Source organism: Orcinus orca, chromosome X, assembly GCF_937001465.1.
Source record: "Orcinus orca chromosome X, mOrcOrc1.1, whole genome shotgun sequence".
NCBI lineage: Eukaryota > Metazoa > Chordata > Mammalia > Artiodactyla > Delphinidae > Orcinus > Orcinus orca.
In genome coordinates, this window is record NC_064580.1 from 99,780,254 (window position 1) to 99,793,891 (window position 13,638).

General features: G+C 35.7%; 1 protein-coding gene, 1 non-coding gene and 1 pseudogene across 2 annotated transcripts in view; all 3 read left to right on the forward strand.

Annotated features, from left to right (window-relative positions):
* The window catches only part of HTR2C (5-hydroxytryptamine receptor 2C), a 231,387-nt gene that overhangs the window by 11,650 nt on the left and 206,099 nt on the right, over positions 1–13,638 (forward strand). The gene's annotated exons all lie outside the window — the stretch shown is intronic.
* The window catches only part of LOC125962944 (ferritin light chain-like), a 35,964-nt pseudogene continuing 31,621 nt past the window's right edge, over positions 9,296–13,638 (forward strand).
* On the forward strand, positions 9,393–9,521 carry LOC117198178 (small nucleolar RNA SNORA35). Its single transcript, XR_004479202.1, has one exon. It is a non-coding gene; the product is annotated as a small nucleolar RNA SNORA35 (small nucleolar RNA).

The window sequence follows — 13,638 nt, forward strand, 5'->3', positions numbered from 1 at the left end:
AGAGGAAAATATAGGAAAAAACACTCTTTGACATAAACCACAGCAAGATCTTTTTTGACCCACCTCCTAGAGTAACGGAAATAAAAACAAAAATAAACAATTGGGACTTAATTAAACTTAAAATATTTTGCACAGCAAAGGAAACCATAAACAAGACAAAAAGACAACCCTCAAAATGGGAGAAAATATTTGCAAATGAAACAACAGAGAAAGGATTAATCTGCAAAATATACAAACAGCTCATGTAGCTCAATATCAAAAAAACAAAAAGTCCAGTTAAAAAATGGGTGGAAGACCTAAATAGACATTTCACCAAGGAAGACATACAGATGACCAAGCGGCACATGAAAAGATGTTCAACATCACTAATTATTAGAGAAATGCAAATCAAAACTACAATGAGGTATCACCTTGTGCCGGTCAGAATGGCCATTATCAAAAAATCTAGAAACAATAAATGGTGGAAAGGGTGTGGTGAAAAGGGAACTCTCTTGCACTGTTGGTGGGAATGTAAATTGATACAGCCACTATGGAAAACAGTATGGAGGCTCCCTAAAAAACTAAAAATAGAAATACCATATGATGCAGCAATCCCACTACTGGGCATATATCCTGAGAAAACCATAATTCATAAAGATATATGTACCATAATGTTCATTGCAGCACTATTTACAATAGCCAGGACATGGAACCAACCTAAATGTCCATCGACAGATGAATGGATAAAGAAGATGTGGCACATATATACAATGGAATATTGCTCAGCCATAAAAAGAAACGAAATTGAACTGCTTGTAGTGAGGTGGATGGACCTAGAGACTGTCATACAGAGTGAAGTAAGTCAGAAAGAGAAAAAGTTAATACCGTATGCTAACGCATATATATGGAATCTAAAAAATAAAATAAAATAAAATAAAATGGGGCTTCCCTGGTGGTGCAGTGGTTGAGAGTCCACCTGCCGATGCAGGGGACACGGGTTCGTGCCCCGGTCCGGGAAGATCCCACATGCCGCGAAGAGGCTGGGCCCGTGAGCCATGGCCACTGAGCCTGCGCGTCCGGAGCCTGTGCTCCGCGATGGGAGAGGCCACAACAGTGAGAGGCCCGTGTACCGCAAAAAAAAAAAAAAAAAAAAAAAGATACTGATGAACCTAGTTGCAGGGCAGGAATAAAGAGGTAGACATAGAAAATGGACTTGAGGAACTGGGGCGGGAGGGCGAAGCTGGGGCGAAGTGAGAATAGCATCGACATATATACACTACAATAGATGACTGGTGGGAAGCAACAGCATAGCACAGGGAGATCAGCTCAGTGCTTTGTGACCACCTAGAAGGGTGGGATAGGGAGGATGGGGGGGAGGCTCAAGAGGGAGGGTATATGGGGACATGTGTATGTATATGTCTGATTCACCTTGTTGTGCAACAGAAACTAACACAGTATTGTTTAGCAATTATACTCCAATAAAGATCTATTTTAAAAAAGAAAAAATATGGTCTCTACCAATGTCTCAGCATCTGACAGACTTTGCTGATGAGCTACAGTGTAGGCATACACAATGACAGGCACAACAAGCATATAGATTTTATAGAAGATGTTTCTATTACTTCTGTGGAAGTGGAAGTGGAGTGAGATGATGAAATATTACAAAAAACACCAGAGTTAGGAATTATGAAAGATGGAATATCAAGTACAAAATTAACTCAATCCAAATACTTTTAGGAATTCTTACTCTTCCTCTAATTCTCTTTCCATTTTCCATCTCATCCCTCCCAAAAGGACTTTGTCCAGTTTTTCTGAGTTTTGTTTCATTGGAATGCTAGACGTGAAATAAGATTTAATGAGAAATTATTATACACAAGAGACTTCAGAATTAAAAAAAATTTCTCCCAACAAGCTAATAAATGGGGAATTTTTGCTCCCACTTATTTACCTATATCTCCCTGAAAACAGGGAGTGCATCTACTAGTAGCTGTGGCTTAGTCATAACCCAGGGATAAAAACGGAAGGCAGAGCAAAGGGAGAGTTTTCACTTTTCCACACTAGAGGGAACGCACAAATTTTGGTCAGAAAATTTTAGGTAATTTTTTAAATACTGACTGACCATGAGAGGAAAGGTAACAGAGTTTTATTAATCAGAGTTAGAATAGCAAATGTAGACATAGGGAATTGTAAGTTTTTTTAACATTCAAAGGACCTGTGATCAAGTTCCCCATCAAATGAGGAGCGATGTTATACATAGTTATAAGTTATCATTTACTGAATACTACTCAATGTCAGGCAATATGCTGAAAATTATACAAATTATTCCATTTAATTTTCACAACATTCCAATGAAAGTGCTTATTATTACCTGTACTTAATATATGAGGCCTCGAGGGCTTAAGTGAGTTATCCAAAATCTCCCGAGTCCTATGGACTTGCCAAAGAAAAACTGCTATTATGTCAATCCAGTAATATTAAGTGCCTAGCACATACCAGATGCTAGACAAAAGTTAGCTATTGTTGTTTTTATTGTTACTATTGTTATTAGTATTATTGCCATTTACTCACCTCCTCTAAGCCTTGTTTAGCTCAACAATAACATGGAAGTTAGTATGATAGAAATTTGTCAGATGGATTACATGCAACAACCCACTTAAAGTTTCTAGCATATAAAAGCCACTTAGTAAATGTCAAAACTGTATGAACTTTTCTCTTGAAGGATACTTTATATTTTTAAATGAGGCCAAACAAGGCAGTAGATATTGATATTTCCAGTTATTTAGTGGCATACCCCTGGATAATGAACTGGACAGTTTGTCTTCAGAAAACAATGTTTGACTAGAAAATGAATTTGGTTTAAGTACCTGGCGTCAGGAGGTTAAGAGAGTTTATGGCTAAAATACTCAGCACATACTTCAAAGTTTCTGAGCTTTTTTCCTGCTCCATCTACTACTTCCTATAGTTTGTATCTCTAAAGACTTGTACAGATATTTCCAAAGTATTTGTGTATTTAACAAAATAGTATTATTCATAATGTTATTAAAATAGTATAATTCATTCATTTGTGCCCCAGTTTAAACACTGTCTTTTAATAGTTCAAGCAATGCTTATCGATAATGTGGGAGTACTCAATAAATGTGTTCAATAAACGTTGTATGAAAGTGTGAATGAATGACTTGTACATTATTATTTATTATTTTTATATCTTTAGATTTCTGCACAGAAAGCTTCCTTTAAATTGCATATATACTTATCTCTGCAAATTCATTTTAACAAAACACATAATGTTCCCCTGGATATAAAAGCATAAATGAATTAGTCTTTTTTTTTTTTTTTTTTTTGGCTGCGTTGGGTCTTTGTTGCTGTGTGCAGCCTTTCTCTAGTTGCGGCGAGCGGGGGCTACTCTTCGTTGCGGTGCGCCGGCTTCTCTTTGCAGTGGTTTCTGTTGCAGAGCATGGGCTCTAGGCACACAGGCTTCAGTAGTTGCGGTGTGCAGGCTTCGGTAGTTGTGGCACATGGGCTTAGTTGCTCCGCGGCATGTAGGATCTTCCCGGACCAGGGATCGAATTCGTGTCCCCTGCATTGGCAGGCAGATTCTTAACCACTGCATCACCAGGGAAGCCCTTGAATTAGTCTTTATTACACTTTATTTTTTTAATTATAGTTAAAATTGACTTTGGTACTTGATGTGCTAACAGTTAAGTGCAGCATACCTTCCTTACATTGTTTGCTCCTTGGTGCTTTTCTTTATTTAATATTCATTTTGATGAGTTGGCACTCCTCATGCCTTTAAAGTGTAAGCCAAATTTTCAGTTTACAAACAGATCTTTATGTTATTGGCTAACAGAAACCTCTGATTCTAAAAGGGAAAAAATGACCAAGTATCTCTAACATCCTAAAGAAACCTAAAATTTCAGTGTCTTCTCCAAATTTGTCCAATAAAGGCTGAGCTAGAAGGTACTTCTGTTTTCTGGTAAGGACAGGAGAGTCAAATCCACCACTTCTATAGTTTGTTGCAGCTCTAGAAAAGAATTTGGTGGAGGGGATTATAACTCATGGGTTAAAGAAGATTTAGACTTTTCTGTGGGATTGAATTTTTCAGGTGTATATGAAATTTATAAAGTAAATTCTGTTTCTTGCCAGAACTTTAATTTATGAGATCAGAAAAATGTTTGTTAGTTTTGGTACCATGCAAGTCATTGGCGATTTTGATAAGAGTTTTGTGTAGCAGTGGAGACAAGCCAGATTGGAGAGGGTTTAGTTGTAAGGAAGTGAAGACAGTGTGTCCAGACAACATGGTGGAATGGGGTGGTGGGAATTGACAGTAGTTGTCCTATTTGAGGGTCAGGACTTGGTGATTGGTTGTGAACAAGTAAGAGAGAAGGAAGAGCCAAGGATGATTCTCAGCTCTCTGGCTTGCGCAGTTAGTGATATGAGATACTTTTTGCTGAGATGGGGTATACAAGAGGAGGGGAAGCAGTTTTGTTTGGGGAGAGGGACAGAGATAAATTTAGTTTAGACATGTTGGATTTGAGTTGCCTCTAAGATGCCCATTGGGTGATATCTAGTAGGCAGGTGGGTAGCAAGTTTTTCTATGGCTTCCACTTCCATCTCAGCTGTCTCCCATTGTAGACAGCCACTTCCCCATCGCTGATTTACCTGTCAGTACAAACACATCACTTTCCTTCTTCTAGAAATTTGTCTCTAGTTCACTTCCCTTTCTGATGCTCTTTTTTAATTGAGATATAATTGACACATAATACTAAAAAGTACATTTTTAAAGAGAGTGATTCTATGGGGAAAAATTTTTTACTTGAGAGCTGATCATTGAAAAGATAGCTTAGGGGAAGAAAGCTGTAAAGTCAATGAGGGAAAAGAAATGAAGAATGGGTAAGATTTGCTTGTGTTGTAATAAGGTATAGGAAGTGTCTCTGAACTCAGCACTGAAGATGCAGTTGAATTTAGAGTGTGGAGAGGGCAGGAGGAAGAGCATTTCAAATGTGTGTGTCGGGGGTGGGGGTGGGGCAGGGCTGCATGAAAAGATTGGAAACGAACGAGCATTGAATGAGGCAGAGTTGATGGGGCCTGTGACCTTATTGGGTTATACTTAGTAACGAAATAAGGTGGGGTAGACCAAGTGAGAGCAACATGGAAATGATAGAGGAAGATGCTGACTAAGGGGTTTTGATAATATTTATAGCAGCTCTTCCAAAGAGAAACTCCTATAAGTATTTAGAAATATGGGACTGGATCTCTCATCATTCAGTTCTGATGCTTTGGTATTGTGCCCTCCAATGATTACACCTGTAACAAACATCCCCTACCACCAGGTGGCTATAGAGTTGTGTCATGCTAGGTAGCTTTCCGGTGGTTGGGACTCTAGGGGGACGAAAGTCCTTCCAAGCCACAACTTTTAAAATCTGATCATCTACTTAACGTCCCATCTACTATCTATCTAGACAACCTTTTAGGAAAAGTTGAATTAAGATCATCACTTCTCAATATTCCCAAGCTTAGGGAATTGATTTATGTGTTAAATTCCCAAGGGAGGCACCAAAACAAATGAAATAGAAGGAGTAAATATGATTTGTATTTAGTTTCTGTGTACCTTACACTATAACATATGACTTGTTCCCAGACAACTTTCTTTATGTTTGCTATCCAACATTGAATTCTGCCAGTTAAAAATAATTTTTTTACTCCTCTCCAACAATTGACTAATTGAGATTTCCTATGGCAGAGTTATAGCTGTGAGAAGGGATATCAACTGAATTAGAGGAAAAGAAAAGTATAGCTAGGCTCTCTAAAGCCTTCAGGAGAAGGTCAGTGGCAATTTGGATAGTACGAGTTGGCAGAATACAGATCCAGTAGTTCTGCCTTCATTATACTTTATGATATCACTCCCCGGAGAACATAAAGTTCTCAGTTTATTTTTTGGGAAAAATATGTAAATCCAAGATCATTATTTTTGACTCTTCATATTAATAAGTAGTGCCTTAAGTTTGCATTAGAACTAAAATGATTTAACCTAGTTTTTAAAAAGCAAAACACTACAACTTACATACCAAAGTATCCCGTCACAAGAAAAGGATGACATTTATTGCTCTAAATTATTCAGTTTTCACACAATTTGCTGTAAACATTTAACTAATAGAAGAGTCCAGAACTAGTAGTTGATGGTGATAACAGTGAATTTTATCTTTTTTCCTCCCACTTGAGTCCCCAGCAGTTAGAATAAAGAATGAGTGGACTAAGTTATCTGGATAATATACCCTTAAATATTAGATTAATTAACCAAAATAATTATGGAGAATTACTATGTGATGAGCACTATGCCAGGAACTGTGGGCGTTGCAGATAACTCTTAGCTAGGATCTATGACATCTCAGGTTGCTTATAATCCTATTGGTGAGATAAGACTAATTATGGAAAAACAAACAAAAAAGGAAGAATGTTACAAAAAGCCAAATCATGTGCTCTGAGCAATAAAGATTATACAGGTACAAAGGGGAGGAATCAATGAAGCCTGCATTTCAGCCTTTCAGAATCTTCAGGAAGTGAGCTTACAAACTGGGATGAATTGTACACAAATTTGCCATAATTATCTCTTCCATTTCATTAAGCAGTCTATTTGTCTTTTTTACACCTTACCGGGGCATTCACGTAAGTATCTTCTACATAAGTATCTTATATGCATAAATATTTGCTGGTTGATCGATTAAATTTTTGAGAAGGATATTAGTAAAAGCAAGCAAAAGAGAGACATTTTGCTTTTCTGTCCAATATATAGTTACCTTGAGAAAAATCTGTATTGACCATGGATAAAGTACCTTATCATTAGATCATAGTGCCAGTCTGAAAGTAAAGTTTATAGATCTGCTTCTTAAAGAGTGCAGTACCCAGTAGCTCACCCTCACGACACTGAAGAATGAAGGTAAAAATGTGAATGCTTGTTGGATTCTGAAAACAATTTGGTTCACTGGTCTGCATCAATTAGTCATGACTTAGAATATCAAGATTTTAATAATGCCAGTAGTTAACTTTTCAGCAGAAATGTTTCTCTAATGCTTCATATATCCAAAAATTGAAGCAAATATTTAAATAGTGTGAGTTTGGTCTCCTTTTAGGAGCAGTATTTAAGTAGTATCTATCTTATGCTTAAGAAAAGCAGGATTTCTTTTTTTTAATCTTCATATCTTTATATTAAGGAACTTTTGTTTGTTTAGACATGCTCCTCTTCCACAAAAACAAGAGGCATTGAATGATATTGTTGCAATTAATGCTAGGCACATACATAATTTTACTGGGACATGGTTAGACAATAATGACACATCATCATAGATAGGGATAGAATGGCTACCACTGATGAAATATTAATAAAAACCTTGACTAAATTTCTTTTAGGTGAATTATCTCTACTACAGCATTGCATTTTGATGAGTATACATACTGGAAGTAATATTATAATTTAGCATTAAGGCTGTTGCAATCATACTTACATATAAAATAATTACTCTAGGAAACTGCAAGTGCTTTTCAAAATTGTGGAATAATGAACACATATTTTTCTACATGATGAACTAAATGGGATGACAACTTCATAAATGAATAGTCTTCTAAAGAAAATGTGAACTATTAGAACACATAATTAATAAACAGTTTGTCACATGTTATTTTCCACCTTTTTGTATTTATATCCATCAAATAGTCTGCACATTGAAAACAGTATCTATATTCTAACAGGTTAACCAACAGTTTGGAAATAAGTCTCCTTTGTTGGAAAAATAGAAACAAGTGTGAATTCATATTTTTCTCTTCAATTTGCCATTATTCTAGAATTTTAGGCAGGAAAATACGTTCTTTATCATTCATAGATAAGCGTCATTGTACACTTTAAATTTGGGAGTGCACTTTTTCTCTACTCTTAAATTAGGTATTGCTTACTTTTAAATTGTTTTCTTCCTCTTCATTTTTAAAAACATTTCACCAACAAAGGCCTAGAATATCACCAGTAGTTCTCATTTTGCTGAGAAAGTTCTCGTATTTGATTCCATTCTCTTTCAGGTGTGTAAGAAAAGTTCTAAACCTCAACTTTGGTAATGAACCTTCCTTATTCAGGGAGGGCAGGCAAGAAGGAAATGGAACATTTTATATCTCCTGTATTGATAAAATCTTTAAAGTTTAAAAGAACCAAGCATTTGAGGGAATGTGAATCAAATAGATTTCTTATGCATTACTGGCAGAAGTATACACTGTACAACTACTAGGGGAAAAAAGTTGGCATTATCTCCTAAAAGTGAATATTCACAATGTGTATACAATGTACTGTTTTATTTTTTCATTGATTAATCGATTTTGTCAATGGAGCCATGTTGATGAGATGATAATGGTGATTCACATAGCAATGGTTAGAGTTAATCCAGTCCTGTGCACTTAAGGCCAGACCATTTTTCAAATTCCAGGATGGCTGAGCACCCAAGGGGGCATCATTTGGTAAGGCAGCATAATAGGCTAGGGCAAAACTAGAAGGGGTATAGAAAAAGGCTTTTTTTAAATAGGAACACTCTACATTTAGAGTAGTGCTTGGTTCATAGAATTTTATCAATGACTTCATGAAGCAAATAATGAAAAAGAAGTAATAATGATTATTTGCCAATGGCTGCTTGAGGTGACAAATTTTTAGCCATAACCAGGAGAAAAAATGGGAGGCACATCAAATGGATAGTTTTCTGTTTTGTACATTTGGGAGCATGTGAGTTCCTTCCAGATACACAGGAAACATGTGTCTTTGTCTTTTACATAATTTCAGAGTAGTGATCTACAAATTCTCATCAAGAAACTTTAGGCAATTTTAAATAGTCATATTCAGCATTTAAGCCAACATAAACAATTAGGTATAAAGCAACTTGGCTTTTGTAAGGGAAAATTATAAGACAAGTAGAAAAATATGGAATTATTAACAAAAAAAAATCTAAAAATGTTTAACTAACTTCCTCACAAATGTAATTTGAAAAAGAAAAAGAGAATTGCCATTGGTTACATAGGAGGCGTTTAGTTGTGACAATAGCTATTATTGATTGAACATCTACTAATGTCACCTACTGGACTGGACTCTACAAGTTATTTCTTCTAACTCTCGCAACTGTCACATATGAGGAAACATAGGCCAAGAGGGCTTTAATGAGTTTCCAAGGTTCCATAGCTAGTGAGTGTCAGAGCCTGGATTCTGAACCCAGACCTGCCTGATTCTAAACTCACAATTCCTTCACCTGAAGCTGACCCATGTATGCGGTAGCCATGCCGAGGGAATGAAGCAATGGATCCTGAGATGTTTCAGGTCTCCCATCCACACCCTCCTTCAAGCTGGTTCTTCGGCACAAAACACAGCATCCCAACCCTAGCTCCACTGTCAACAGCACTGGCAAGTGACCCACTGGGCTCCTCCTTGACCAACTGGGCATCGAGCAGTGCCAAAGCAAATCCCTCCACAAAGCTGGGAGAGTCATGCTGTGGGCTACTCCTGCATGCAGGTGGGTACATATCTCCTGAGTCCTGGGACCCTGCCTAAGAAAAGTGAGGAGGTGGAGAAACAAATCAAGCAGCTCAGTATCTGCTACTACTAGATAAGTGACTATGTTTGAATCAGCTTAATAGCAGGTACTCAATAAATGTTATCACCGTTATTGCTTATTATCATCATAATTGCTAGCTGTGTAGCTCTTAGCAATTCACATTAACCCTCTTAGACTCAGTGTCCTAGTCCATAAAATAAGCTTGACACTACTGGAATGATCTAAGATTGTCATGGTGATTATATTACAAGATAAATTCATTTATATTCACTGGCAAATTGCTCATTAAGTGTTAGGATAGGAGAGATAAGTTGTTTTCTCCTTTTGATGTGACAAAAATAGATTATAATTGTCTTACAGATTTTGGCTCTTGTGTATTTTATTTGCCCCACATTCTTACCAGCTTTCTGACAAACTAACCTTCCCCTGCCTCTTCATTCCCTGTAGATAGTTTAACAGTCTATTTAAATCTAGTGCTGACAGAATTTCTTTCCCAATTATTTCTTGTAATTTAGATCTACGCTCAAGACCCATTCCTAGCCCCTTCTTTCCTTCATAATACCTTTGAATACTCAAGTCCCCCTTGAACCTCTCCCTCTATCACACAGTTTGGCAATAACTAGTTTCCCATTTTTTGTACTCATTTATGTCGGTAAATTATTGGCTAAGTTGTAAACTCTTTGAAAGCAAAGACCCTATCTTCTCATACATCTTAGTACTTACTGCAGCACCTAGCCCCTTACCTTGCATAAAGTAGAAGCTCAATAAATAATTACTGATGGAAAAATTCATGTAAGTTACCTATGAAGTCATTCATTAATTCTTATAACCAGGACTTGAAGACAAGATCTAGAAAGTTGAATACCCTAGTTTTAGTACCATACAAAACATGGCACTGTTTTATGTGGCAAATAAAACATAGACTGAAAACTCATTTAAAATCAAGAAAAGATTAGTTTGTGAGAGATGAATTCATGATAAGTTATTTAAGTGAAAATAATTATTTTGAAGTAAGACCTCACACTTTTTTTGTGTTAACATTGTGGATGGTAAACTTGCCTTCCCAGGAAATGTCTTTAGGGCCTTCAGCCAGAAAGGACGTTGGGCTCATAGGTCTAACCTCAGGTCATAGCTATGTTCTGACAATTAGGCCAACATTGTAATATAGTATACACAACTTGCAGCTTATTATTATTTTCAGACAATTGAGATGAAATATATCAGTGAAAAATATATATCGCACTAAATAAATCCTTGTTGATTGAAATACAAAATGAAATAAAAACTATGACACATTTTTTCTGACAATTGATAAGGAATAGACTTTTTATACAGTATATATTTTTTAATTTCTTTCTTTCAACTATCTTTCAAACTATCATCTTTATTGCCACCATTGAACCAAAGATAAAAGAAGTTTGAACATCAAGTATGTGAGTGATATGAAATGAAAGTAGAAAATGGGCCATGTGCCTCTATGTAAATTTCCTTGTCTTGAGGTTCCAAAAATTGGCCTCTTTTTTAAAAATGAAAGTAAATATCTTCTTTCTTAGACATATGGCAAGATATTTATATGATCTAACTTTGTGAATTAATGTGTTATAATGATACAGAATTTTATTTTTCCCCTTATTATTTTAATGTAGAACAAATGCTATTTGAACACTCCCCTATTCCTCCTCAGCCATATACACACATATTACACTGATTACAGGATGTGGGAAGACAGTCTTTTAAATAGATTTTTAAAACAATTTCTTAAAATAATGTAGTCTAGGGGCTTGTCTTGGAAGTCCGTGTGGGTGGGTGAGAATCTGTCAACATAATGTCTGTTCTCAGTATTTTTCCTAAGGGCAACATGCTGTTTTGTTTCCCATGTGATTATTTTTGTGTTTTATTTTCCTGTTTGTGTACTTTAATTTCATTTAGGAAATTAATGGAATGAGGAATGGCAAAGTATGATTGTTTAGATTCTCTCATAATATAGAATGATTTTTGTGATAAAGATTATGAATATGAATTCTCTTTGATAAACATCTACTTATAGTTGAGTGAAGTATTATTTAGTATAGAATGTAGTATTCAAAAGAAAAAGCAATTTATCTAGGAAATGCTTCTTCCCTTGTTGCATTTACTCTCTTGTTGGCTTGATGTATCTGTTTTGCCTATTTGTCCTTTATTACTGTCAAGACAACAAATTTCTATCCGGAGCAGATGGTGTAACTGCCATTGTTCAAGTGCTTAAAATTCATTCTGCTGCAGGGAATTTTTATCATTAAACCTCTAATTTGGCAATATTAATAAATTGAATCTATGGACTGTTCTGTCTGGGATGTCTGAACCTTTGTTACATATCTGAAGAGAAAAATACATATTTATATGTATGAAAATGAAAATTGTATCAAAAAACTTGTTTATTTCTTAACAAATGAATGTAAAGATTTTTTTCATTAAGTTAGTATATAGTATGATGGGTAAATGCTATAAAATTTTAGTCATTTTTGGTATATAAATTTATTGTGGACTTCACTCGTTTCCTTTATTAATGTCTCCATGTTTTATCCCAAAAGAAATTTTAGATCATGATGTGTCTTGATATAGTTGAATAGAGTGTTTAAATTTAAATCTATTTTTAAACTTCAAATTTAGGCCTTTTTGTCCATAGCTCCTCACAGCACCCTGCCTGACCTACCCCACATGAAATCATGAGATTTCATATTTTACCATCAGGAAAATAAAGAGAATGCCATTTTTCCCACTCTTAGCCACATTTTCAATATTGGAATGATTAAAACTGGACCAGCAGAAGTTTTGCACTTAACTTTATCCTTACAACTTTAAGGCAACAAATGAATATTTTGTGGAAATAGTCATAATAACTTGTAAACAAATAACACATACATATACGTATTCAGCAAATAGAATTCCACAATATTCATGATTTTTCAGTGATTACTACTTTAGAAATAATTCCACTCAGTGTAATAAGGTAAACTATAAACAGTATCCCATAGTTGGATGATTATACAATCATTGGTGAATGAGTCTAATTGAACATATGTTGAGCAAGTCAACTGCTGTTAGGGAGGTCATACATTCGTTTGTCCAGAATAGTCACAGTTTACACTTATCAAGCAAATATGAATACTTTCTTTGACTCTCAAGAGTGTACCAATTTGGATTCTAAGTTACATGTTTATTCGATCTCTTCTGTACCCATACAAACCTAAGAGTTACATGCTGACATATGTGAAAGAAGTATAAGCAAATGTCCATTACCCAGAGGAGCATGCAAACTTATTAATGACAAAAGAAATACATGTGAAATCATTGCAAAATAATCCATAATTCTTTGTATTAAAATTCTAAATATGTGGTACAGGCAATAAGCAGTGTTGGAATTCAGAGAGATAAATGGATGTGGACTAGAGCTGTTAAGCCTAGTTTAAGCTACTGCTCTGCTAAAGGGCCTTGCAGGCATGAGGTCACATGGACAAATTTCTAGGGATGGATATGATTATAGTTCACTGCTGATCAATCAACAGTGGAAATGACTGAATACAAAGAAGAGTATGGTAGAGAGAATAATCACTAAGGATTTGGAAATTCTGGTCTCTCATCCTGGCTCTGCCACTGGTCAACTTTATGTCATTGAGTAAATTACTTCTTCCCTTTGGCTTTATTTCCTTCATCTGTAAAAAGAGGGCATGAACTGGATGCATCCATTCATCGGTTATTTATTGTGAGATTACTTTGTGCAAGGTACTCTACTAAGGACTATGTAAAGGATCTCTAAAGTTCGTTCCCTGCTCTAACTTCTACAGAAATGTCACTTCCATCACCAATGTTTCCAGGGACATAGTTGTAACTGGTTTGGGATCATGTGCTTCTCTGTCACAAAAAAAGAACATTTCTTGCAGGTAAGTTAACCCAAACCAGCAAATATTTGTTGTGTTGACTTGAAACTTTTCCTAGCAAGTGTCCTTTATTCCTAACTGGATTAAGACCATATTTTCATTCCTTCTGATAATGATGCAACCCTAGAATGGTGGGGGACTCTTTCAGGAGAAGCTGGCATTACGTATTT